This window comes from Pseudophryne corroboree, chromosome 8 (genome assembly GCF_028390025.1).
Source record: "Pseudophryne corroboree isolate aPseCor3 chromosome 8, aPseCor3.hap2, whole genome shotgun sequence".
NCBI lineage: Eukaryota > Metazoa > Chordata > Amphibia > Anura > Myobatrachidae > Pseudophryne > Pseudophryne corroboree.
Window position 1 is genome coordinate 292,682,138 of NC_086451.1, and position 27,326 is coordinate 292,709,463.

The following is a 27,326-nucleotide window of genomic DNA, read 5'->3' on the forward strand; positions in this document are numbered from 1 at the left end:
TAAAGTACCAGCCAATCAGCAACTACCTGGCATGTCACAGGCTGCATTTGAAAAATGACAGTTAGGAGCTGGTTGGTTGGGATTTTAAATGGAGATGACTGTCTACTGACCTAAGGGTGATGTATGCTGGCTGTAACTGTTTCCCATGTAACTGTAACTCTGTACCACTTACTTAGGCTTATATATGTTATACTGAATGATATACTGTACTTATGTTATTTTGTATGCATACCTTTTAATATCAAATACATATATATCTCTGAGCACTAGACTCAGTATACCATGTGTGTGACTACTTGCTTTCTCTTCAGCGCACTATTTTCGTATATATGGAAATAAGATGCACCTTGCGTCCGCAGTATATAATAACGCTGGTATTTAAATGGTTATTTAAAATAATGGAGTTTCACACCCCTGTTTCGTTGACATATTATAATACCTCATTATTGCTTCATCTGTAATGCTGCACGAGCTACAATTTCTAAATTGTGGAGATCCCCCCATCCACCCATATGCAAGACTTGGTTTTATAGAATTTATTATTACATGACTATGGAGGAAATTCTTTCAACCTCAATAGACAAACTACCCAAGTTTACAGCCATTTGGTTTCCATGGTTTGAATGAAAAGCCTCGAAGGCATATCAAGGCTACATTTCTACAACAAATGGAACATAGCAAGACAACTTATCTTAAGCAGTACAGTATATTCTCACTATACACTGCTCCGACATTGGTTTGGGTCAATTGTTCTTTCTCTTTTCTCTTCTTCTCTTTTTAACACCTTTTCCCCCTCTTCACTCTAACCCATAGGCGTTTCTATAATGGGTGCAGAGGCGGAACTACCGCCAGTGCAACCAGTGCGTTGCACTGGGGCCCGCCACTGTCCAGGGGCCCAAAGCAAGTAATGAGTCAAACTGACTCATTACATGCCGCTGTGTGCTGCGGGCAACCGCTGCCCGCAGCACACAGCCGCCCGGACAGAGAGGAGAGGAGCGCAGTGGTACAGGGGAGAAGGAGGAGGAGGGAGGTGGAGGAGGGAGCCGCAGCAGCGCTTTGCTACTGGTTGAGGCGCTGCTGCTACTGTCCCTCTGCTTCACTATAGGCTGTCTTCCGAGAACAGCCTATAGTGAAGCAAAGGGACAGCAGCAGCAGCGCCTCAGCCAATAACACAGTGCTGCCGCGGCTCCCTCCTCCACCTCCCTCCTCCTCCTTCTCTCCTGCCCGGGAATCGTGATCAGAAGCTGCACCGAGGAGCCTGAGCCAGCGGAGAGGGTAAGTATAATTCTTTCTTTCTTTCTTTCTTTCTTTCTTTCTTTCTTTCTTTCTTTCTTTCTTTCTTTCTTTCTTTCTTTCTTTCCATGTGCAAAAAGGGGGACTGTCTGCCGCAATATGTAAAAAGGGGGAATCTGCCTGCCGCAATGTGTAAAAAGGGGGAATCTGCTTGCCGCAATGTGTAAAAAGAGGGAATCTGCCTGCCGTAATATGTAAAAAGGGGGAATCTTTGCCGCAATGTGTAAAAAGGGGGAATCTGTCTGCCGTAATGTGTAAAAAGGGGAAATCTTTGCCGCAATGTGTAAAAAGGGGGAATCTGCCTGACGTGATGTGTAAAAAGGGGGAATCTGCCTGCCGCAATGTGTAAAAAGGGGGAATCTGCCTGATGTGATGTGTAAAAAGGGGGAATCTGCCTGACGTGATGTGTAAAAAGGGGGAATCTGCCTGACGTGATGTGTAAAAAGGGGGAATCTGTCTGCCATGATGTGTAAAAAGGGGATGCTGTCTGCCGTTATGTGTAAAAAGTGCACACTGTCTGCCGCTATGTGTAAAAAGGGGATGCTGTCTGCCGTTATGTGTAAAAAGGGGACGCTGTCTGCCGTAATGTGTAAAAAGAGGAATCTGTGCGCCGTAAGGTGTAAAAGGGTCTCTACCTGGTGTAGTGGTGCTACTGTGCGGCGTAATTTGAATAATGGAGACTACTGTGCATCGTTTTATGAATTGGTATTATTTTGTGGCCACAACCCTTCCCTACGAAGCCACGCCACTATGTATTTTTGCCCGCGCCTACGGCGCGCACTGTCCCTGTTTTGCATGCAGGGGTGGGGCTCCGATGCCGTTTCTTGCACACAGTGCTAAAATGTCTAGTTACGGCACTGTTGCCAGGTATCCATTTCTCTGGCCCTGAGCAGGTCCCCCTCACCAGATCCTCTCCAGGGGTGAGGGGGTGAAAGCATTTTGTCACACCTGGGCCCACCGCTCGCTAGTTCCACCACTGAATGGGTGCAGTGTGTGCTATGCACACGGGCCCCTGGTTCCAGAGGGGCACACACTGCACCCATATATTATACTTACCACTCCGGAGTCCCACAACGGCTGCCATGCTGTGCGGGCACAAATCACTCGGAAAATGGCCGCTGCCGGTGTCTGACGATCAATTCCGGGAGCGGACAGGCTGAAGTGATCGCAAGCTACTCTGAAACTGCACAAAATGTTTTTGCTGCGCTCGGCTGTAAAGGCGTTTGCACACTTGCAAAGTGAAAATACACTCCCCCGTGGGCGGCAACTATGCGTTTGCACGGGTGTGGTACGGTATGCTGGCGCTCGGGCTCCCGGCAACCAGCATACCGGCACTGGGAGCCCAATCGCCGGCATACCGACAGGGTGGCGAGCGCAAAGAAGCCCCTTGCGGGCACGGTGGTGCGCTACGTGCAGCACACTATTTTATTCTTCCTCCAGGGGGGTCGTGGACCCCCACGAGGGAGAATAGCTGTCGGTATGCCGGGTGTTGGGATTCCGGCGCCGGTATACTGTGCGCCAGGATCCCGACATTCGGCATACTGAAGACCACCCCGTTTGCACGGCTGCTAAAAGTAGCTAGCGAGCGATCAACTCGGAATGACCCCATGGTTTTGTCTATTAGCTAACAAATTTGCTCCTGCGATCAGGTCTGAATTAGGCCCATAAACAAATATACACAAAATATGACGAATGGAAATATGTATTGAGATGTTTTGAACTGTTTTTGCTTATTTTATTAACTTATTCACTTGTTCCTTGTACTGTATATATTTGTGTAATATCTATGTCTGTTACAGTAGATTGGCATACATCTGTGCTTTTCATGTCTTTCAGTTTATGGAAAATTAAAGGTTTTATACAAAAGAATCTCTTTACTGTCCAAAAATAAATCCTATTAATATGTTCCAAATGAATTAGTAATTTATCTATACAGCTTAAGTAATGGGATGAGACACATCAAAAGGCTTATACTTTCCAACAATGTGACCCCTTCTGTTACATCTCTTCACAATAGCACCTATTGCCAGGATTCATATGGGTTGTTTTTTCAGGAATATTTAACAAAGCATAGAAGTCTCCTTTACTAAGTTTGATCTGTTTACATATCTATCTATCTATCTATCTATCTATCTATCTATCTATCTATCTATCTGTCTGTCTGTCTGTCTGTCTGTCTGTCTATCTATCTCTCACTGGGGGCCCCGATAATTAGGTGTTCAATTAGTCGCAATTGCAACGGTGGATACTTATCTACTGGAGCAATTCAGTATTTCTCCGGTGCGGGGACAGCTGGTACGAAAAGCAGCTGGCCTCACAATCGCTACCACTGCTACCGAGCAGCAGTTATACTTACTGCTGCCGAGTATGCCTAGTGCGCAATGCGCATGCATGGTCTGAGTTCATGCATGCGCATGGCTGCAGGTCTCATAGTGCAGCAGAGGTTGCTAAATACTATGCAGCCCCATCGGGCTCCTAATAATGAATGGGCCCATTTCCTTATGTGTAATGGGCCCATAGCAGATAATGACTAGGCCCCTAACTCACCTACGCATGATTGAAGAAATACTTAATACATCATGGGCCAAATGTAATAGAGTGAGAGTTTCAAAAAGTGAGAGATTTGGTAAGGTTTTGCAGTTTTTTTTAAAGTGGCAATCATTTACACAGCAAAATCAACTTGGTTTTGCAGTGTAAATGATTGACACTTTAAAAAAAACAACTGAAAAACCTTACCAAATCTCTCACTTTTTGAAACTTTCACTCTATTACATTTGGCCCGATATGTTGGTGATACTTGAAGATTAAGACTGGCGTTGAGAACCCCTGATATATACAATGATAGCTAAAAGCTGACTGGTTGCAATAAGAAATGTTACCACATACTGTCTATCTATCTATCTATCTATCTATCTATCTATCTATCTATCTATCTATCTATCTATCTATTTAAATATTTTTATTTGTCTACCTTGCTTCTGCCTATTGGAAACTGGGGATGCACACAGCCCTAAACAACTGTACATACTCAGGTGTTGTCTGGTTGGTTGGCTAAATTTTGTCAAATCAATGCTGACTTTTTACAGCACTACGGATAGCTGCCATGAAAACATTTTGAACTTCAGTCAAGCGATTCAGAGTGTTGATAGTGTGGTGTCCATAGTTGTGATTGTATCAAGCCATCTCGCTGCTGGTCTTCCCTTTTTTCGTTAGTCTATAACTTTTCCAAGCATAGTGTCTTTCTCTAGGGATCCTTTTCTTTGCATAATATGCCCAAAGTAGGAAAGGTAAAGTCTTGGCATTTGTGCTTCTAGGGAGAGCTTAGGTTTTAGCTCATCTAATACCGATTGATCTGTTCTTTGGGCAGTCCACGGTATTCATAATATTCATCTCCACCACCATAATTCGACAGTGTCAATAATTTTCCTATCTTGCTTCTTGACTGTCCAGCTTTCACACCCAAAGGATGTTACTGAAAAAATCATAGCTTGAACAAGTCGTGTCTTTGTATGCAAAGACACAGCTTTGCACTTGAATATCTTATCAAGGTCCCTCATGGCTGTTTTACAAAGTTGCTATTCATCTTCGGATTTCTGGTCTGCTTGCTGTTTTAGTGTTGATTAGTGATCCCAGTAGGCTAAGACTATCTACTAATTAAATTTCTCTTACGTCCTAGGGGATACTGGGAATCCATTTAGTACCATTGGGTATAGACGGGTCCACTAGGAGCCATGGGCACTATAGAAGTTTGATTGTGTGGGCTGGCTCTTCCCTCTATGCCACTCCTACCAGACTCAGTTTAGAAAAGGTGCCTGGAGGAGCCGGTCACGTCTCCGGAAGCTCCTGAAGAGTTTGTTATTTTCATTCAGGACTGGATGGCACCAGCCTGCCTGCTTCGTGGGACTTAGGGGGGAGAACGGCCCAACCCCACTAAGGGTTAATGGTCCCGTTCCCCACTGACAGGACGCTAGCTCCTGAGGGAACTATTTGCAAGCCCCTTCACGGCAAGCGTACATTCCCTGCCGCACGCCGCCACCCCTAACAGAGCCAGAAGAATGAAGAGTGGTGAGTACTAAGCCGGCATCCCGGTTAGTGGGTCACCGGCCATTATGGTGGCATGAGGGTATGGAGACGCACGGTTTCTACACAGGGCGGACTGAGTCTCCTGACTAAGTACACTGTAGTGTACACAGTACCCAGACTGGCACTACAGCCATAAAAGAAGAATGTCTCCATTTTATGCACTCAGACACATCAGCCAGTTTAAAGAAGAGCAGGAAGACCACACGCCATTGAAGGGCGGGGCTTCACTATGAGCAGATCCAGCAGCTTGCCAGCGCCACTTTCCCTACTGCGGCTGACACAGACGCTGACTGACAGGGACGCGTAGCTCCTCCAGAAAGCCTCCAGTTTACCTCAGCGGTACCAGGGGGTTATAGCAGGGGGGAGCAATTTACTAGAGTACTAAGTCCCTAACCTAGGTAGTTAGTCTGCGACCCAGCTAAGCTTGGCATTAGCGATAAGGGCGCGTGTGCTGGTTCCATACTCTCTCTGTGTCTCTCTGGAAGGGCTCTTTGTGGGTTAATTGTGCTTTTAACCTTTTCCTGTGTGTGTGCTGTCACTACTGCAGTATGTCAGGCAAAGAGTGTGTTTCATGTAAGGCACAGTGTTCCTCTTCTCCAGGGGTTCACTAGTGTGTACTCAGTGTAGTATCCCTTCCCAGGCTAGTGGGGCAGATCCAGCATGGCTGGACTCCATTAGGGGAATGATTTCCACCATTTCTACAAAATTATCTTGTAATGAGAAAGAGACGCAATACTTAAGGCAGTCTATTGATGAGTTTATGAAAAAGGACTCAGTATTCAGACCAGCGTCTCAGTCTTCTACCATGTGTCCGCAGAAACGTACCTTGGCCTATATACTGCATTCTGACTCTGATGCTGAAGGGTCAGAAAGGGAGGAAGGTGAGGTGGACACAGAGGTAGGGGAGGGTACTCTGTTGCAGGGTGTACAGGCTCTCATAGATGCTATCAGAGAAGTTCTAAATATCCCTGATAAGGTGACAGAGGAGAGTGAGGAATCTTACTTTAATATTAAGAAAAAACCCTCAGCCACTTTTCCTGTGTCAAAGGAACTAAGGGGGTCATTCCGAGTTGATCGCTAGCTGCCGTTGTTCACAGCACAGTGATCAGGCTAAAAAACTGCTTTTCTGCGCATGCGTATGCACCGCGGTATCCGGACTCCAGATCGACAGCAAAAAGGTCGACAAACCGTAGGTCGACGCCAATTGGTCGACAAACCTTAGGTCGACATGGACAAAAGGTCAACATGGACAAAAGGTCGACAGGAACAAGGTCGACATTGAAAAAGGTCGACATGAGTTTTTCACGATTTTTTTCTTTTTTGGAACCTTTTCATACTTAATGATCCACGTGGACTACGATTGGAACGGTAATCTGTGCCGAGCGAAGCGGTAGCGGAGCGAAGGCACCATGCCCGAAGCATGGCGAGCGAAGCGAGCCATGCGAGGGGACGCGGTGCACTAATTGGGGTTCCCGGTCACTCTACGAAGAAAACGACACAAAAAACAAACAAACTCATGTCGACCTTTTTCCATGTCGACCTTGTTCCTGTCGACCTTTTGTCCATGTCGACCTAAGGTGTGTCGACCAATTGGCGTCGACCTAATGTTTGTCGACCTTTTTGCTGTCGATCCTGAGTCCCAGACCCATGCACCGCAATGCGCACGCTCATCGTACGGGTACAAAGGCCGTTGTTGTTTTGCACCGGTTCTAGCAAAGTTTTCAGTCGCACTGATGGCTGCAAGAAGATTGACAGGAAGGGGGCGTTTCTGGGTGTCAACTGAACATTTTCAGGGAGTGTTTGCAAAAATGCAGGCGTGTCTGAAAAACGCAGGCGTGGCTGGGCGTTCGCTGGGTGGGTGTATGACGTCAAATCCGGACACGAATAGGCTGAAGTGATCGCAAGCACTGAGTAGGCTCAGAGCTACTCTGAAACTGCACAAACTGTTTTTGCAGAGCTCGGCTACACATGCGTTCATACTTCTCCTAAGCTAAAATACACTCCCCAGTGGTTGACGGCATAGCGTTTGCACGGCTGCTAAAACTAGCTAGCGAGTGATCAACTCGGAATGACCCCCTAAATACCATGTTTGAAAAACCGTGGGTTAATCCAGATAAGAAATTTCAAATTCCCAGGCAGTTGTTATCATCTTTTCCTTTTCCTCCTGAGGATAGGAAAAAATGGGAAAATCCACCAATAGTGGATGCGTCAGTCTCCAGGCTCTCACGTAAAATTGTACTACCTGTGCCTGGTACAGCCTCCCTAAAAGATACGAGGGATCGCAAGATTAGACTACACTCAAATCTTTGTATACTGCTGCCGGGGTGGCCCAGAGACCCACTATAGCATGTGGGTGGATTACATGAGCCATTGCTAAATGGTCAGGTAATTTAATTGAGGGCTTAGACACCTTACCTCAAGAGGAAATTATTTTGCTACTGCAATATATACAAGACTCTGCAAACTTTATGGTTTAAGCCATAATAGAAATAGTTTTGCTTAATGCACGCACTACAGCTATGGCAGTGTCAGCATGCAGAGGATTATGGCTACGTCAATGGACTGCTGACGCGGACTCCAGGAAAGGTGTGGAAGGCCTACCTTTCACAGGAGAGGCCTTATTTGGAGATGAACTCGACAAATGGATCTCCCGAGCTACTACGGGTAAGTCCACATCCCTACCTTCTGCAGCTCCACCAGCAGAGAAGACCTACTCAGGACCTAATCTACAGACCTTTCGGACTGCCAAGTTTAGGGGCAAGGCCAGAGGTTCTTCTACTGCCGCCAGAGGTGCTAAAGGTAAACCACGCAAACCAGTGACTGCTGGTTAATAGGAACAGGGCTCAGGCTCTGCTTCCTCAAAACCTTCCACATGACCGCGATGCCTGGAAGATGTGAGGGTGGGAGCCCGGCTAAAATTCTTCAGTCACATCTGGACAGGATTGTACCAGGATCCCTGGGTCATAGACCTTATATCCCAGGGCTACAGACTGGAGTTTCAGGAACTCCCACCTCACAGATTCTTCAAATCAGGCTAACCAGTTTCACAAGAGGCAAGAGTAAACTTACATAACGCCATTTAAAAACTGTTACAGACCCAGGTCATTATTCCAGTTCCATCTCATGTACACAACAAGGGTTACTATTTCAGCTTTTTTGTAGTACCAAAACTGGATGGTTTGGTGGGAGCGATTCTGAACCTCAAGTCACTGAATCCTTACTTACGAGTGTTCAAATTCAAGATGGAGTCGTTGAGAGCGGTAATCTCAGGTCTGGAGGTGGCAGAATTCCTATCATCTCTGGATGTCAAGGATGCGTACCTTCACATTCCCATCTGGCCGCCTCATCAGGCTTATCTACGGTTTGCACTGCAGGACTGCCACTACCAGTTTCAGGCCCTGCCATTTGGTCTCTCCACGGCACCGAGGGTGTTTACCAAAGTGATGGCAGAGATGATGATGTTTCTCCACAGACACGGAGTGAACATAGTTCCATACTTGAACGATCTTCTGATAAAGGCACCGTCCAGGGAACAGTTGTTGGAGAATATTGCCCTCTCAACCAGACTACTCCTGTATCATGGGTGGATTCTGAACCTGCCAACATATCACCTAGAACCAACGCAGAGGCTTCAGTTCCTGGGAATGATACTGGACACAGAGTCTCAGAAAGTATTCCTTCCCTTGGAAAAGGCAATGGAAATCCAGTAGATGGTTTGGGCCGTCTTTAAGCTGTATACGCCATTTGGGGAAAATGGTGGCTTCTTATGAAGCAATTCAGTATGGAAGGTTTCATGCGAGGCTTTTCCAGCTGGATCTGTTGGACAAGTGGTCCGGATTGCATCTTCACATGCACCAGAGGATTTATCTGTCATCAAAAGCCAGGATCTCTCTCCTATGGTGGCTACAGACTTCTCACCTAGTTGAGGGTCGAAGGTTCAGGATTCAGAATTGGATTCTGCTAACCACAGATGCAAGCCTCAGAGGTTGGGGAGCAGTCACACAAAGGGTGCAGTTTCAGGGAAAATGGTCAAGTCAGTAAGTCGTCCTTCCAATAAACATCCTGGAACTTAGGGCTATCTACAATGCCCTTCTGCAGGCCTCGTCTTTTCTTTAGAATCAAGCCATTCAGGTCCAGTCATACATAAACCGACAGGGCGGAACGAAAAGCAGAGCCAAAATGTCAGAGGTGTCAAGAATTCTCTTCTGGGTGGAAAAACACGCCATGGCGTTGTCGGTGATCTTCATTCCGGAAGTAGACAACTGGGAAGTAGAAGTTGAACGGCTGATTCTAGCCAGGAAAGGCATTCCTGACAAGGTCATCCCGACTATGATCCAAGCCAGAAAGGGGGTAACGTCTAAACATTACCATCGTATCTGGAAGAAATATGTGTCTTGTTGTGAAAGCAGACAATATTCTACAGTGGAATTTCATCTGGGACGTTTACTGCTTTTACTGCATTCGGAAGTGGATGTGGGCCTAGGCTCCATAAAAGTTCAGATTTCAACCTTGTTTATTTTCTTTCAGAAACAATTGGCTTCTCTCCCTGAGGTCCAGATGTTCTTGAAAGATGTTCTGCACATCCAACCTCCATAGGCACCTTGGGATCTCAATTTGGTGCTGCAGTTCCTCCAATCAGACTGGTTTGAACCGTTACAGGAGGTAGATGTAAAGTATCTTATGAGGAAGACCGTCACACCCTTGGCCTTGGCTTCAGCAAGACGTGTGTCGAAGCTGGGGGCGTTGTCTTACAAGAGCCCCTACTTAATTTTCCATGAGGACAGAGCTGAACTCAGGACTCGTCAGCAATTTCTTCCTAAGGAACCAACCTATTGTGGTTCCGGCTGTTACGGACGCCTCGGCTACTTCAAAGTCTTTGGATGTCGTAAGGGCTATGAAGGTCTATGTGAAGAGAACAGCTAGTCACAGAAAATCTGACTCGCTGTTCGGTCTTTATGATACCAATAAAATTGGGTGTCCTGCTTTGAAACAGTCCATTGCGCGCTGGATCAGGCTCACTATCCAGCATGCTTATTCCACGGCAGGTTTGCAGATTCCGAAATCTGTTCGAGCCCACTACTAGGTCGGTGGGTTCCTCTTGGGCGGCTGCCCGGGGTGTCTCGGCTTCACAGCTCTGATGAGCAGCTACTTGGTTGGGGTCGAACACGTTTGCTAAGTTTTACAGGTTCGATACTTTGGCCTCTGGGGACCTTCAGTTTGGTCAATCAGTTCTGCAGGGACCTCAGCACTCTCCCACCCAGTTTGGAAGCTTTGGTACTTCCCCGTGGTACTAAATGGATTCCCAGTATCCCATAGGACGTAATAGAAGCACCCCCATCCCCCCCGGTGCTTAGTTCTTCCTGTGCTGTAACTTGGTTAAGTAATGTTGTTTGGTTTGGCTGGTGCTGTCCCTGTTTGCAAGTTTGGTTAGCATGGCTTTTCTCTTGTTCTGGTTGTGATGGTTCGAATTCTCACCACTTTTCTTATAGCCTTCTCTTAAAGTATGTCCGTCTCCTCGGGCACAGTTTCCTAGACTAAGTCTGGTAGGAGGGGCATAGAGGTAGAAGCCAGCACACATAATCAAACTTCTATAGTGCCCATGGCTCCTAGTGGACCCAGTCTATACACCATGGTACTAAATGGATTCCCAGTATCCCCTATGGACTACGAGAAAAGGATTTACCAGTAGGTAATTCAAATCCTATTTTCTTCTTCATTTGGGTGAAATTAGTAAGGTTTCAGTTGTTAAAATCTTTGTCTTCTTCACATTAAGATGCATGACCATTTTCAGACTACATTGTTTGATCTTAATTAATAGCTGTTTCAGATCTTCTGCATTTATTAAGAAGTTTTCCACCAATCTTTACACCCTGTTTTTCTTCATATAGCCCTGAATATTTGATGATTTGTTCTGCATACAGATTGAACAGATATGGTGAGAGGATGCAGCCTTGTCGTACACCTTTGCTGATTTAAAACCAGTCTGTTTCTCCTTGATCAGATTGGTGGTTGTCTGGTAGGATACTCATAACTGAGCACAGACAAATTCCCTTGTTATACTTTATATGTACTGTAGACCATTAACTAATGTAAGCATGCATTAGCAATAACATTGGTAACATGTCAATGAAATACTTTTCCAAAGAGGTAAGGACCCTATAGCAGATTGGCCACTAGGGAAAATCACAGGCAAATTCAGAGAAGTTATAGGACTTCCAGAATATTCTACTCCAATGAAAAAGTACTAAATGGGACTAATATAAGCTATAAACAGCACTACTCAATATTTACTAGCACTCTGAAACCATGGCACTGAGTTTTTACAACTTTGCTAAAAGAAGAGGAAAAAATACAAATATAGGCAATGGTGCAGAGGAATCTAGAGGTATGATAGCTTTTATCTTCCTGATTGTTGCATGAACAATTCCTGATTGCAGCCCTGCAGGAGCCCCAATATCTCTCTGGCCACAGTTTTTCTTTATGATTCAAAATATAGGCAATAATTCAATAGGAAGAAAGTGACGGTCACAGTGCCATGCAACAAGTGTGCCGAATAGTGTGCCACAGCTTTTACATGCAAACAAAATCAATTTTTGTCAAATGTTAACAGATTTCTGAAATGTTTCAATATTAAAACTTGAGATGAGCGGTTCGGATTCCATGGAATCTGAGACAGCCGACCTTTTAGTATCAGAGTCAATCCAAGCCATGGCTCAGGGTTTTCCAACCAGACTCAGATTCCAAATCGAGGCAAAAATCATCATCCGGCATCGGATTCTCTTAGGTTTTGGATTCTATATAAGGGTTTTGAAGCGGTGCCATTTGACTCTTTTCTCAGGCACACGTGTGTGTTCTGCACTGTACTCTGTTGGTTTAAGTGGTTGTGCTGTCTCCAGACTGTGTACAGGCTCCATACAAGTGGCTGTGCTGTGTCCATCCATAACATACAAGTACTGTGACTTAACACATACAAGTACTGTGACTTCACAGGCCATACCCCACTGTGTTCACATAAGCCGTGTGACTCCACATTGTCACTTGTGAACACAGTTTAAATAAAAATTAAAACAAATAAAAAAAAGTGGGAAAAAAATTGTTTTTCTTTTGGGCTGTACCCCACAGTGTATCCATAACATGCAAGTACTGTGACTACTGTGTATTGATAACATACAAGTACTGTGACTTCACAGGCCATACCGCAACTGCATTCACATACACGGTATGACTCTGCAGTGTCATCTGCGAACACAGTTTAACTTTTTTATTGTTTTTCTTTTGGGCTGTACCCCATTGTGTATTTATAACATACAAGTACTCTGACAACGTACTGTGTATACATAAAATATAAGTACTGTGACTCAGTAGTGAGTGATGATTTTAGAAAAAAGGTTTCTTTAAATAAATAATACTTTGAAACTGTAGTTTTTGTGCAACTTGAGTGTGCTCATCAATATGGATCACAACGGTCAGTTGAGAAAAGAGCAGAAGCAGCAAGCAAATAGTAGTGCTGTAGCTGCAGCCACCAGTCATGATGATAGAAGTACTTCAATGTCATCTACTAAAGCCGATGCCCAAGGGTATAGTAAGTTTAAGGTAAAGCATCTGAAAGCAAAAAAAACTATATTTTATAGTAGTAAAGAAAAAACACCTCTTATAAAGGAAAAGGTTAGTGCAGAAAAACATAAAATTGGCAACATGCCATTGCCATTCACCACACGCAGTGGCAAGAAAAGGATCAGGCCTTGGCCTATGTTTATGAGTGGTGGTTCTGCAACTGTCAGTGAGGCATCTTCTTCTGCCTCTCATTACCATGCAAGACCTTTTCACTCTAGAAGAGGTGTAAAAGAAAAAATATATATTTTTGACCCTATTGCACATGCATGAACCCTCCAGTGGAAAGAGTCAGGCAGTGGCAACTGGGTCTGGGAACAAACGCCATGTGGAGATGGCGACTGTTTCCGCAGTCAGGCTCTGAAAACGTATTTTCGGAGCTTAGTGAATTAAGGTCATTAGTGTATAAGGACAGCAGACCAGATCAGAAATAAAAGGTAAGCAGGAGATACTGTATCCATGATATCTGTTGTGTTGCCTTTTTAATGAATGGCATTGAAACTTAATTTGCACAAAAGTATAATGGACCCATAAAATCCTTCATGTATTATGTGCTGTATCTCTGGCCAATACATATACATAAGAAAACCACATTTGTACACTGAGAATGGTTTCAGAATCTGTTTATTACCACTGGTTCAGGTTTATGCTATAAAGTAGCATAGCCAGGGGTACGCTCCCCCTGCTGAAAATGTGTTAAAAATGGCAGGTACAGTATAGCTCTGAGTGCTGCTGCCTGGATTACTGCTCCCAGTACTAGCTCCATGTGTCACCTATGATTGGCTACCACATCACATCACAGATGTGATGTCGTTGCAATGCTGCCTGTTAGAGGAGGATCCAAGAAGAGAGAGAATGGCAAGAAGGCTGCCAGAGTTAAATTAATTACAGCGGAAGGGAAACAATACATGACGTGGAGGTGGGTGTGCAGGACAATATGAAACATAGAGATCAAGGTGTGGGGGCAGTATGGGAACATACAGATTAGGGTGTGGGGGGCAATATGGAACATAGAGGTGGGTGGAGAGGTGCAGTATGGGTGAATGAACAGCGTGAGGTATGTCAAAGTCAGAAAAATATCTCTATACACACTGCCATATTTGCACCTCACACTGGTCCGCGCTGCGCATGCGTGCGCTCTCCCGTGAAGGCGCATACCCGCTGTTGCGTGCACCCGCTGGTGCACGGTATGCGTATTTACGGTAAAGTTTGTGTAGTCGTAGCGTGCGACTCAATCGTTACATATTTTCACAAATAATGTATTTTATAGATCATGGTCCCTTTGATAGATTCTGAAAGTTTGGTTAATATAGAATGTTTATGAACAGAGGAATCCCTCTTTGTTTGATACGAAGGGTCAGATAGGAGTAATACAGTGGTGTTTAGTATCCATCGGAAGAATATTTAATTAGAAATATTCCGGTGTTGGTTTGAAGCAGATCAATCGCTCGTGCGAATAGTTATGGACATAAGAAGTTTATGAACATTTACTTTATTTGCACTTTATTACCCATGCGGCGGGAAACCCAGTTTCCCTCCCACCTGAGCGGTTGGAAATAGTCACAGCCCACCTGTATGAATCAACCTATGACCTTTTGTTATAATACAGAGCCGAATTCCTGTGTCCAATGAACAATGAGATTGTAGGGACCATTGAATTGTATTGTGTGTGGGGCATAAATAGCAGGCCGACCATATCCAACTTCTCTCTCTTCAACGGTTCTCATTGCTGATAATCGGGAGCTGGATATCGAGGCGCATGCGATCGTTCCCCTTGTGCGTAAGTTCTCTCCGTAATCATATTGTCTTACTGTGAGCCATTTCTCTCTCTCCCTCTCTTCTCTTTCTCTCGTATTTTCCCTTGATTAGACTTAATTCTATTGTATTGTATTTCCTGTGTAGTTATCTGGTTAGTTGGTTTATGTTATACTGTAGTGTATGCTTTGTACTGTGATTCTTTTTGCAAGTATAATAGTCATAATACACATAATAGGTTTCGGACCCTAAGCCCAGGTATCTGTGTATTCTTTTTAGTGTTAAATATTCCCTGAGCGTCGGTGACGCTCAAGCAGCTTTGTAGTTAATCAGGTAACACAAGGTTGCACTTACACTTTGTCTCTACATTAAGGTTTGCTGTGTATTTCATTACTAAAGGTATAGATATAAAGGTTTAACGTTGTGAGCGTCTGCATCGCTGGTGAACTCCTCGTGGTCCCGAGCGCCGCTACGCTATAGCGAATCATTACGATAGTCAACAGCCAATTGTCTGCCTGCCTGTGATCACTTGGCCGTGAGTGAACGTGACGCCTGAGCGTCTCGATCACGGCTAAGCGATCGATACGCAACTTGCGTACCCTTACAGTACTTCTTACGTAGATAGCGTACAGTGTTCCAAGACCTCATATAGGGTTATATACACGATAAATATTCAGCTTTATCAATTGGCGGCTCGTCCTGTCCTTCACATATCTGCACTAGGTAGATCAGCAGACATTATCCCTCAGCAAAGGGCGGGAGGTTGTCTCGTAGTGCTGACGGGATAAGCGTCTGCTTTGCTTAGATAAAAAGAGTGCTGAAGGAATCCGGGAACCGGAGGTAAGAACAAAACGCTGGTGTCTTTTAAAACTGTATTTTTCTGTCTTGCGTACACACGCACGCACACATATATATCTGCATTTCTTTTTCTTTTTCATTTTCGTATATCACTCTCCTGTCTGCCAGTTTTATAGTCGATAGAAGTGCTAAAAAAAGATTTGCCGTTATTTCATAGTTTAAGAGTAAAGGTAATATAGTTAAAAGATAGACAAACACACAGTTTTGCCTGGGAGATAAGGCGAAGTCAGTGTGTTGTGTGGTAGATGACCAGGGATCATCTACATTGATAAAAATATAAATTGTGTTACGGTGGATCTTTGCTTTGCGTACACGTGTCCCTAACAAAAGACTTGTGTACGCAATCCAAAGGCAGACGCACGCAGCGTACATTACGCAACGGAGCGTCCGGTTACGCCCACGTAGCTCAAGTCACGATAAGTTGATTTTTAACGCAACGCGATAAGTAACGCAAAGCGGTAAATAGCGCCACAGGCGATAAATAACGCAAGTCTATTTTTGGAAATCCAAAATTTAAATTAACAGATCCTGCTCCTAATTGGTAACACAGCTGGGCTAAAGAAAAATTTCTGCGCAGAAATAGAAATAGAAGCAAAAGTGTACATGTGATGAGTGAGTGTTTTTGTATTACATAAGTTTATATAACTTAAAGGTTGAACCACAAGAAAAGTCGAGTACTCGTGAGATACACGCGTGTAAGTGACGTGCACGGTGGCTAGGGAGGCATCCTTGGTTAAACATAATATTTGAGCATTAGAGTATAGCGGACCAGTATAGAACAAGACCGGGAGGTCAGACCAGGAGGTCGTACAGAACAAGACCAGGAGGTCATAGTAGACCAGCAGGTCCAGGTACAGTAAACAGGGAAGTCCGCTATACAGTTCAGAGGCACAACACCAAAAGAAGGGTTGGTGCAAGACCCATATAGGCCGTACAAGCTCTGGCTGAAGGAATTCGCAGTCGTAAGTTTCGATTCCATTGGTCTTTCCGTACACAAGCTTAGTTGTTTGTGTACTGAACGACTGGACCGCACGTAATTGTGTACAGTAGTTAGTAATCTGACCTAGTACCATTAGAGTAAAGGGGTCACAAACGTTATTTGTACATTCTGACGTGATTTGTGTAATTTTTTATTTTTCAAGAAGGGAAGTTCGCTGGTCACTCAGGAACTATCTGACAACCTCACCTTTACTGGAAAGAGTAAGTGTTCTGCGGATAACCCTCGCATGTTCCAGTAAACAAAGGTTTTTATAGGCGCCCTGGGTCGAGTGCGCCAGCACCATATCGGTGTGATCAGGTCGCATTGGTCGGCGTGGGCGAGTGAGTGGGGTACTCGGTAAACCGCCACCGTCAGCCTATTGTGAACAATCTGGTTTTCTGTAAGGGTTCGCTGAAGACCTTGATATAGAGATCAGAGGTAGAGCAAGCAACGCCTGCAGAGTTATGGGGGCCAGTTGTTCAGGTAGGGGGCGATCAACCTCGGTTCGGGTTGATTCAGTGGTCCGACCAATTGGGTCGGCCAGGTATATCATGTGTGAGAAATATGGAAGTCACTCAGAGGTTTTATGTGATGAATGGGAGAGAATGACGGTACAAGACCGGGAGAAATTCCCAAGAATAGGTAGCTTCAGCCCAGAGGTGTTACAAAATTTAAGGAGGAGGATATGTCTCATAAAATCAACAAAGAGACGAGTTCAGCATTATGATTATTTACAGTTGTGGCAACAAGAAGGTGAGATACAGAGAGGTTTGGCTCAGGCGGCAGGATCTGGCTCTAACAGAAAACTGATTGCCACGGCCCCGCCGCCACCATATATATCAGGAGAGAAGTTGATTACGGAGAAAGACGCACTAAGGTGTAACACAAAATCACTTAGTAACTGTGTAAATGTTAATGATAATGTTAACCCATTAACCCATGCAAGTATTAACCCGTGCAAGTTGTACCCTGTTTTGAACTTTCCTCAGGAGTGTGATCAAGAGGACGAAGCGACAACGATTTCAGCGCTCTCTCTAGCAGCCACCATAGCAGAGACCACAGTAGGCACAGCAACACCCACGAGATTAGTAAAGGCCCCTAGCGGAGGGATAGGTGAGGTCGTATCGACTGGTAAGTACGGCACCATGCATTATACTGAAACAATTTCACCACAAGCTGTAGAATCTACACAGAATGAGGTTGTTAGAATTACTCCTGTTAGGGTAATAGCAGTTCCCAATGGGAAAACAGATGTATCAGGAGCCACTCCCATAAGGAACATTGCCATGTACAGCCCATTTTCCCGAATGGAATTAAGGACCATAGTGTCTGAATTCCCTGACCCTAGAAAAGATTTAGTTGCCAGCCAAAAATACATCACAGACTTAGGAAACACTTTAGAGCCCAATAATAAAGATTGGCAGATATTGCTAAAAGCTTGTTTACCCTCCAATGTCGACTCAGCTCAATTTTTAGCTGATTGTGGACTAGATCTGGATGTACCTCTTACAGATGTGTACAACAAAGATAACGTAAGAAGGATAAACTTACAGTTAAAGGAGCATTTCCCAGCAGTTGTTAAATGGAACAAAATATTTTCCATTAAACAAAAAGAGTCAGAAACAGCTGCAGAATATTTTCACCGGGCACTATTAGAAATGGCAAAGTACACTGGTATAGAGGACATTAGGACAAATCCAAACCATCGAGAAGTAGCAGTATCTGTACTGATGGATGGTTTGAAGGAAACATTAAAGGCAAGGGTACAGACCACGCAACCATGTTGGCGAGGTCTGTCAGTGTCCACTTTGAGAGAGGCTGCTATTGATCACGACCGAAACATCACCAGACACAGGGAGTCGCAGAGTGATAAGCTAATGTCAGTAAGTATACAGGCCCTGACCACAAAGCAGCCTGCGTATGTACCATCCAACCCTGTGGGTAAGTCAACTATGATAACATGTTATTCTTGTCAAAGACAGGGACACTATGCACGAGACTGTAGAGCGAAAAATTCGCAAAGATCATACCAACCCCCTAGACAACGACACGACACACGACATTGGGAGCAAGGTCCGCAGAAACGGAGTTATGAGCCACATACAGGGGAAACAAAAAGATATCCCCCAAACAGAGACTGGCATGCCTCTGGTAGTTCCCAACTATCTCCCTCACAAATAGTTGCTGCCAGCGGGATTCAGGGAGGTCACCATACCCAATAGGGGTGTGGCCATACCTGTAATCTGCAGCCAGTGAAATTGATTGCCAACCTTGGAAGTGAACCCGAGGTCGCAATTAATGTAGCTGGTAAAACTTTAAACTTTCTTGTAGACACAGGGGCGGCCAAGTCAGTGATAAATTCGACAGTGGGCATGAGAACCACTGGTAGGACAATTCCAGCCATGGGAGTAACAGGAGTAGTCCAGCACTACCCTGTTAGCAAACCAGCCGAGATTACAATAGGGCCTTTGCATACCAAGCATTCCTTTTTGCTGGCTGCATCGGCACCAACCAATCTCCTGGGAAGAGACTTACTGTGTAAAATGGGGTGCGTCATTTATTGTACTCCTGAAGGTGTATTCTTGGACATACCTGAGAATCACGCTCAGGAAGTGCGAGACATGTTAGACTCCCCATCAAAATTAATGTCACATACCATTATGACAAATAGGAATCCATCCCAAGTAGAAGAGATGACATCTCAGATACCAGAGTCACTTTGGACAAAAGACGGACAGGACACTGGATTAATGGCAAACGTAGCTCCAGTAGTTGTACAAGTAAAAGATGGTAGGATAGCTCCAAAAATCCCACAGTATCCTCTGAAGCCAGAGGTGGAGTTAGGAGTTTACCCAGTAATAGAGCGCTTGCTACAACAGGGCATTCTGGTAAGAACGTCCAGCACTGCCAATAGTCCCATCTTCCCTGTTAAAAAGAGTGGGGGGAGGGGTTACAGGCTAGTGCAGGATCTAAGGGGGATTAACAAAATAGTTGAGAGTCAGTTCCCCGTAGTGCCAAATCCAGCTGTCATCCTAATGCAAATCCCTCCCACTGCCAAATTTTTCACTGTTATTGACCTCTGCTCCGCTTTCTTTTCGGTACCTCTGCACCCTGACAGCCAATATTTGTTTGCATTCACATACAGAGGAGTCCAATACACGTGGACTCGACTACCCCAAGGTTTCATAGATAGTCCAAGTATATTTTCCCAGGCTTTGCATGATTGTTTACAGTCTTTCCAACCAGACAGTGGATCAGTATTGATACAGTATGTGGACGATTTATTACTGTGTTCAGATTCACTGGAAGCATCCCTGAAGGATACGAAACAGCTCCTGTTTCATCTTTCAGACACCGGACACAAGGTGTCCAAAGACAAGTTGCAATTATGCCAAACTAAGGTAAAATATTTGGGACACTGTCTAACACAAGGACTGAGACACCTGACCGCTGATAGAATCCAAGCAATTAGAGACATGACCCTGCCACAAACCCAGCAACAGATCAGAACGTTTTTAGGAATGTGTGGGTATTGCCGTAATTGGATCCCAGGGTTTTCCATTTTAGCGTTACCTTTGCAGGAAATGGTCTCCTCAAACAAACCTGATAGGATCTCGCATACAGACGAGTCCGAAACAGCATTTGAGAGACTCAAACAGTGCCTAACGCAGGCACCAGCACTAGGTATGCCAGACTATGGGAAACCCTTTGAACTATACGGAACAGAAAGTGCTGGTTGCGCGGCAGGTGTACTAACCCAAAAACACGGTGATGCCAGCAGGCCAGTTGCATACTACAGCGCTCAGCTAGATACGGTAGCGCGATCCCTCCCCACTTGCTTGCGATGCGTGGCTGCAATAGCATTGCTAGTGACAAAAAGCGAAGATGTCATGCTAGGCCACAACCTCACAATCCATACACCACATGCAGTATCAGCCTTATTGAATTCTGCCCAAACCAGACACGTCTCATCAGCGAGGTTTACAAGATGGGAATTAGCACTGATGGCCCCCGTAAACATCACCATAAGGAGATGCAGTGCATTAAATCCTGCAACATATCTCCCAGGTGTGCCTGGTCAGGCACAAAGGGTGGAAGGTGAGAGTGATGGGGAAGAAGGATTTAATACAAAGGAAGATACACATGATTGTATGGAATATTTGACCCAAAATTTTACCGCAAGGCCTGACATCAGTGACAACCCACTGGAAGATGCAGAACTCACGTTCTACACGGACGGTAGTTGTCACAGACAGTCAGACTCGGGAGACTTGTGTACTGGATACGCAGTCGTAGATGACCAAGACACCATAGAAGCGGAACCACTAGGCCCACCTCACTCAGCCCAGGTTGCTGAACTGGTCGCTCTAACCAGAGCATGTGAATTGGCTAAGGGTAAGTCAGCCAATATCTACACCGATTCTAGATACGCATTCGGGGTAGTCCATGATTTCGGAGCCCTATGGCGCCTCAGAAATTTCATGACGGCAGCTGGTACACCGGTAGCGCATGCAGCTCACATAAAAAGGCTTCTAACAGCGATACAGGAACCCGACAGAGTGGCTGTTATCAAATGTAAAGCACACACATATAGCCAAGACCCGGTATCACTTGGTAACAGCCGAGCAGACGAAGCTGCTAAGTTAGCAGCTGCTACCCCCATACAGACAGACACCACACAACTGATGGTATTCAATACCATCAACACACAGAAGTTGTGTAAAATGCAAAATTTGTGTTCCACACAGGAAAAGGCAGTCTGGAAGGCAAAGGGATGTGGCCAAGAGTCTTCAGGACTCTGGACGGATGGACATGGTAAACCAGTGGCCCCCAGAGCATATCTTCCATGTCTGGCTGAAGCAGCTCACGGGCTGACTCATCTAGGCAAGGAGGGAATGTGCAAATTGGTAAGAGCATATTGGTGCGCCCCAGGATTCTCCTCTCATGCGAGTAAAAGAGCAATGTCATGCCTTACCTGTCTGAGAAAGAATATTGGAAAGGCAATACCTACAGAACCATCCCATATCCCACCTGCCGGCGGCCCTTTCCAGGTAATACAAATTGACTTCATTCAATTACCCCCTTGTCGGAATTTGAAATATGTACTTGTCTGTATAGATGTTTTCTCGAATTGGGTCGAAGCATTTCCTGCAGCTACAAATACCGCTATGTTTACAGCTAAGAAAATTGTGCAGGAATTTGTATGTAGATATGGTATCCCTAGAATAATCGAAAGTGATAGGGGTACCCATTTTACAGGTGATGTCTTTCAAGGAATGTGTAAGTTGATGGGAATTGATAGCAAGCTGCACACTCCGTACCGTCCACAAGCGAGTGCGAAGGTCGAAAGAGTGAACAGCACTATTAAAAATAAATTGAGTAAAGTGATGGCAGAGACAGGATTGACATGGCCAGAAGCTTTACCCATTGTACTGTACAGTATCAGAACCACTCCCAGGTCCCCTCTTAATCTGTCCCCCTTTGAAATCTTATTTGGTCGACAACCGCATGTCATGATTAACCCTCAGGATGATTTGAAATGTAACAATGAAGTAACTGTAAAGTACTTGATTAACATGAGTAAACAGTTAAGGAATCAAAATGATAATCTAAAGTTGGTGATTCCTGATCTACCTGATAGTAATTGTCATGACATTGAACCTGGGGATTATGTAATGATACAAAATTTTCTACGCTCAGGTTGCCTTATTGACAGATGGGAAGGACCATACCAGGTCTTATTGACTAGCACTACAGCATTGAAGGTTGCTGAGAGAGAGACTTGGGTCCATTCATCCCACTGCAAGAAGGTTGCTGATCCAGAGAAGTCCCGTGATAAGGAACAGACGGTAGAGGTTGTATCACTGGAGTGTCTGTTCCAGGAGGACTGAGGCGGCACCTGAGCCTTGAAGACCGAGAGCTGTTGTCGACTCCCCACTCCCTTTTATTGTTTTTCTCCACTTCCCATCCCCTCTCCCTCAAATGTATTTTTCCTCCTTCTCATTCTTCTTCGTCTCCTCCTCAAAGATGGACTTGCCCCAAGAGACTGTGATCCGGATTTTCCTGTTGACCATGATGTTGACCAGAGCAGTCTGTTCCGGCGAGAGTACCATGGAGGTCGATAGAGGTTCTGGAATGAGTTCTGATGATAAAGATGGAGGCGTAGTTTTCCAAGATCAACCTAACCAACAAGCAAAGGCGAGTATCAGAAAACGATCCGATAGCATTGATCATAGAAGAAATTGTGACGGATTGTTAGCTGAAGAAAACTGTATCTGTAGGCTCTGTAACAATGTCATTGAGGATGGGTGCATAAAGAAATGCCAATCCAGTTTTAATATCCATATGGACCGGCATCCATTGAGTGACTATCACTCCTTAGTGGGTAACGTGTTAAACAAAACAGATTGTTGGGTATGCTCTCAAGTACCTCAGGGTCATAGCAAATCAGGGCTAGTACCATTTCCTTTAACGATAGGGGAGGTACTTGAGTTAAATGGTGGGAGACCGGTGGACCGGAGGTTTAATATCTCCAGCCCTCCTAGTTTGAAGCTCCACCAATACCACGTGGATAGGTCCCTATTATGTTTTAACATCTCCAATCCCAGAAAGCCGGGAAATTGGGAAGTATCATGGAGTAACCACACCATGACCTTTTCACATAGAGCAGATAGAATGCCTACAGACACAGAGCTTGTACGCCACATAGCCAGTAGAGGAAAATCTTTCCGGTATAGATACACCCTAGGAAATAGGATTACTAGAGTTGGAGAAGTATCACCAGGATACTGTGCACATATCGTACAACCTGATACGTGCATTAAGCAGATGGAAGAATTAGGGCTAGGAGATTTCACCTGGAAGGTGTGTAATATGGTAATGTCTTTCTCCGTCCCATATGTTCTCCCCGATGATGCATATTTCATATGCGGGAGAAAGGCGTACAAGTGGCTTGCCCCAAACTCGGAAGGATTGTGTTATATTGGAAAAGTATTGCCTGAAGTAATGACTGTAACACATGACAAAATGAAAGACATACACCGTGGTGCCCAAGCTCCTTATACTCACACTCATTACGAGCACCTCGTTAAAAGACAACTGTCAGAAAGGTTAGAGCATCCGGCCTCTGATCTGATCCATGAATCCACCGGGATTCAGGTTCTAGTGGCGTTAGATTTCACTCGCACCGCTCGAGGAGTGATGAATTATAGATACATTTCCGCACTCGCCAATTTGTTAGATAATATCACTGAAATGTATGATGACACGTTTAGATATACTGGAAGAGAACTTCAAGCTTATAAAACAGAACTGGTACTGCATAGAATGGTTCTTAATTACCTCACAGCAGTGACAGGCGGATATTGTGTTACATTGGCAACACAGTACGGCGTGAAGTGTTGCACGTATATCACGAATAGCACCGAGGATCCGGTAGAGGTCATAGACCAAAAGATGGACGATATTCTCCAATTAAAGTGGGAATTTCGCCGAAAACACAATCTCACTCTTACTGCTGTAGGTAATGAGCTGACTGGTTGGGTGTCATGGTTGAACCCGCGAAATTGGTTCTCCGGTTTGGGAGACTGGGCTCAAGGAGTCATAATGGATGTTGGGAAGTTTCTACTATGTATCTTAGGTGTCGTTATATCGATTGGATTGATATTTAGATGCGGGCAGGCTTTAATGAGGTGCAAACAAAGTACCAGAGTGATGAGTTTGAGGAGTGAGGAAACTGTAATTAACCTGGATTTGATTTACGACCCAACGATAGAAACAATGATGTGATGAAAATGCGATTTCTACGGTCCGTTTCTTTCACCTGTTTTTCTGGTTTTTCTCCAAGATAACAAGACCCCCTTGGACGAGGAAGTTGATGAGACGCTATACAGACAACGGATGGACCAAAGAAGGAGTTTTGACCACTTGAGATATGGACATTTGATGAACTTTGCCATGGATCCCCAGTTTCCCTAGAATTCTTAAAATTACGCTAGCCCAACATTTTTTGTAAATCTAATGGCATTGACAAAGCTTATTGCTCACGCTTAATGAGCAAAACAGCGCAAAGAAGACGACTTTCAACTGATACCGAACAAAACTTCAACCGACAGATGTACATTAACCTGACATAGAATACCACCGCATTTACCGTAATTATGTCTTTTCTTCATTTCTACAACCCTCAGGTAATGACACACATAATATAGGGAATACAGGCACAGATATCAGCAATCACATATTCCCCCATTCATGTATCATCAACTAAAATGTGCTCCCCATTTTGTTCAAAATCCGAAAAGAGCTCGGTAAAGTTTGACAGCCCATCCACAGACCCGTACCACGGGATAAGAAGGAATTCAAATGTATACTTCGCAATACCTCGAAGCTTGATTTACAACACGATGATACATGACCCCCCCAAACATGGACTCATACACACATGCTTCTGCTATCACACTAGGTCATACCCTCTTCACACCTACTCCTCTCTCCTCCCTCACCCAACCATGGAAATGAATTAACCCCTGACATATATTTTTCTCCTTTTGAAATGTTTTAGAAGGTGGCAGTTATTATTGACTGCCAAAGGGTGGACTGTCAAAGTCAGAAAAATATCTCTATACACACTGCCATATTTGCACCTCACACTGGTCCGCGCTGCGCATGCGTGCGCTCTCCCGTGAAGGCGCATACCCGCTGTTGCGTGCACCCGCTGGTGCACGGTATGCGTATTTACGGTAAAGTTTGTGTAGTCGTAGCGTGCGACTCAATCGTTACATATTTTCACAAATAATGTATTTTATAGATCATGGTCCCTTTGATAGATTCTGAAAGTTTGGTTAATATAGAATGTTTATGAACAGAGGAATCCCTCTTTGTTTGATACGAAGGGTCAGATAGGAGTAATACAGTGGTGTTTAGTATCCATCGGAAGAATATTTAATTAGAAATATTCCGGTGTTGGTTTGAAGCAGATCAATCGCTCGTGCGAATAGTTATGGACATAAGAAGTTTATGAACATTTACTTTATTTGCACTTTATTACCCATGCGGCGGGAAACCCAGTTTCCCTCCCACCTGAGCGGTTGGAAATAGTCACAGCCCACCTGTATGAATCAACCTATGACCTTTTGTTATAATACAGAGCCGAATTCCTGTGTCCAATGAACAATGAGATTGTAGGGACCATTGAATTGTATTGTGTGTGGGGCATAAATAGCAGGCCGACCATATCCAACTTCTCTCTCTTCAACGGTTCTCATTGCTGATAATCGGGAGCTGGATATCGAGGCGCATGCGATCGTTCCCCTTGTGCGTAAGTTCTCTCCGTAATCATATTGTCTTACTGTGAGCCATTTCTCTCTCTCCCTCTCTTCTCTTTCTCTCGTATTTTCCCTTGATTAGACTTAATTGTATTGTATTGTATTTCCTGTGTAGTTATCTGGTTAGTTGGTTTATGTTATACTGTAGTGTATGCTTTGTACTGTGATTCTTTTTGCAAGTATAATAGTCATAATACACATAATAGGTTTCGGACCCTAAGCCCAGGTATCTGTGTATTCTTTTTAGTGTTAAATATTCCCTGAGCGTCGGTGACGCTCAAGCAGCTTTGTAGTTAATCAGGTAACACAAGGTTGCACTTACACTTTGTCTCTACATTAAGGTTTGCTGTGTATTTCATTACTAAAGGTATAGATATAAAGGTTTAACGTTGTGAGCGTCTGCATCGCTGGTGATCTCCTCGTGGTCCCGAGCGCCGCTACGCTATAGCGAATCATTACGATAGTCAAAAGCCAATAGTCTGCCTGCCTGTGATCACTTGGCCGTGAGTGAACGTGACGCCTGAGCGTCTCGATCACGGCTAAGCGATCGATACGCAACTTGCGTACCCTTACGGTACTTCTTACGTAGATAGCGTACAGTGTTCCAAGACCTCATATAGGGTTATATACACGATAAATATTCAGCTTTATCAGGTATGAGGCCTGCAGCTCCTAGTTTTCCATCTTTGCTTTCCCTCCTGTCAGAAGCTGGCTACACCGCTGATGCCCTAAAGTCTTTTGGTATTTTTTGCAAAAAGGTCAATGTATTGTACAATATCCATAGGTTTTCATTATTAATATGAAACAAGGATTTCTAACTTTATTTTATTGGTTCTGAATTATCGATGTTTTATACAACAATTATGAAGCTTTATTGTTTGCTTACTGTATGAAATAAAAAAATCCCAAATCCTGCCGAGTACAGTATGTTGTCACAATATGTACATTGTTTATAAACTGTAGTTATGGCTTATTTATTTGGGGCGTGAAATAAAAACTGTACTTTGCCTGGCATCAAATGCTACTATGAGTTGATGAAGACCATTTATTCGATCAGTATCCTCTTAACTGAAAGTGTCACCAATATAATAAGAGCATTTTAAACATTTTAAAAGTATTTAAAAACTTGCACTGCAAAAAATACTAAAATAAATTACAGAAATATACATTACAGTGTATAAAGAATTTTGGGTGATAGTTAATTAAAGTAAACCCTGTCACCTGTCGACATTGTTAAGTAGATGATATCTGGCACATCTAGTAAAGTGGCCAAAGCTTCTCTAAGCAACTCAACTCCAAACACACAGATAAATGCAGGTATGTGGCTTGCCTGTTGCCATAGCCTAGAGATGAAGTGTGATCTCCTATGAGGTAACTTGTCAAATGTTTTTGCAAAATGCAGATTTACTACATTGACTGCC

The 27,326-nt window shown here is 44.3% G+C and overlaps 1 protein-coding gene and 1 long non-coding RNA gene across 3 annotated transcripts in view; one reads left to right on the top strand and one right to left on the bottom strand.

The window, feature by feature from the left end:
* CHRDL1 (chordin like 1) overlaps nucleotides 1–27,326 on the bottom strand; it is a 265,958-nt gene that overhangs the window by 234,649 nt on the left and 3,983 nt on the right. The window lies entirely within an intron of this gene.
* Nucleotides 1–27,326, top strand: part of LOC134948986 (uncharacterized) — a 93,660-nt gene that overhangs the window by 26,430 nt on the left and 39,904 nt on the right. For both annotated transcript variants that reach the window (XR_010183077.1, XR_010183076.1), the window contains exon 2: nucleotides 11,265–11,311. This is a non-coding gene — a long non-coding RNA (uncharacterized LOC134948986). The remainder of the gene's footprint in view (nucleotides 1–11,264; nucleotides 11,312–27,326) is intronic.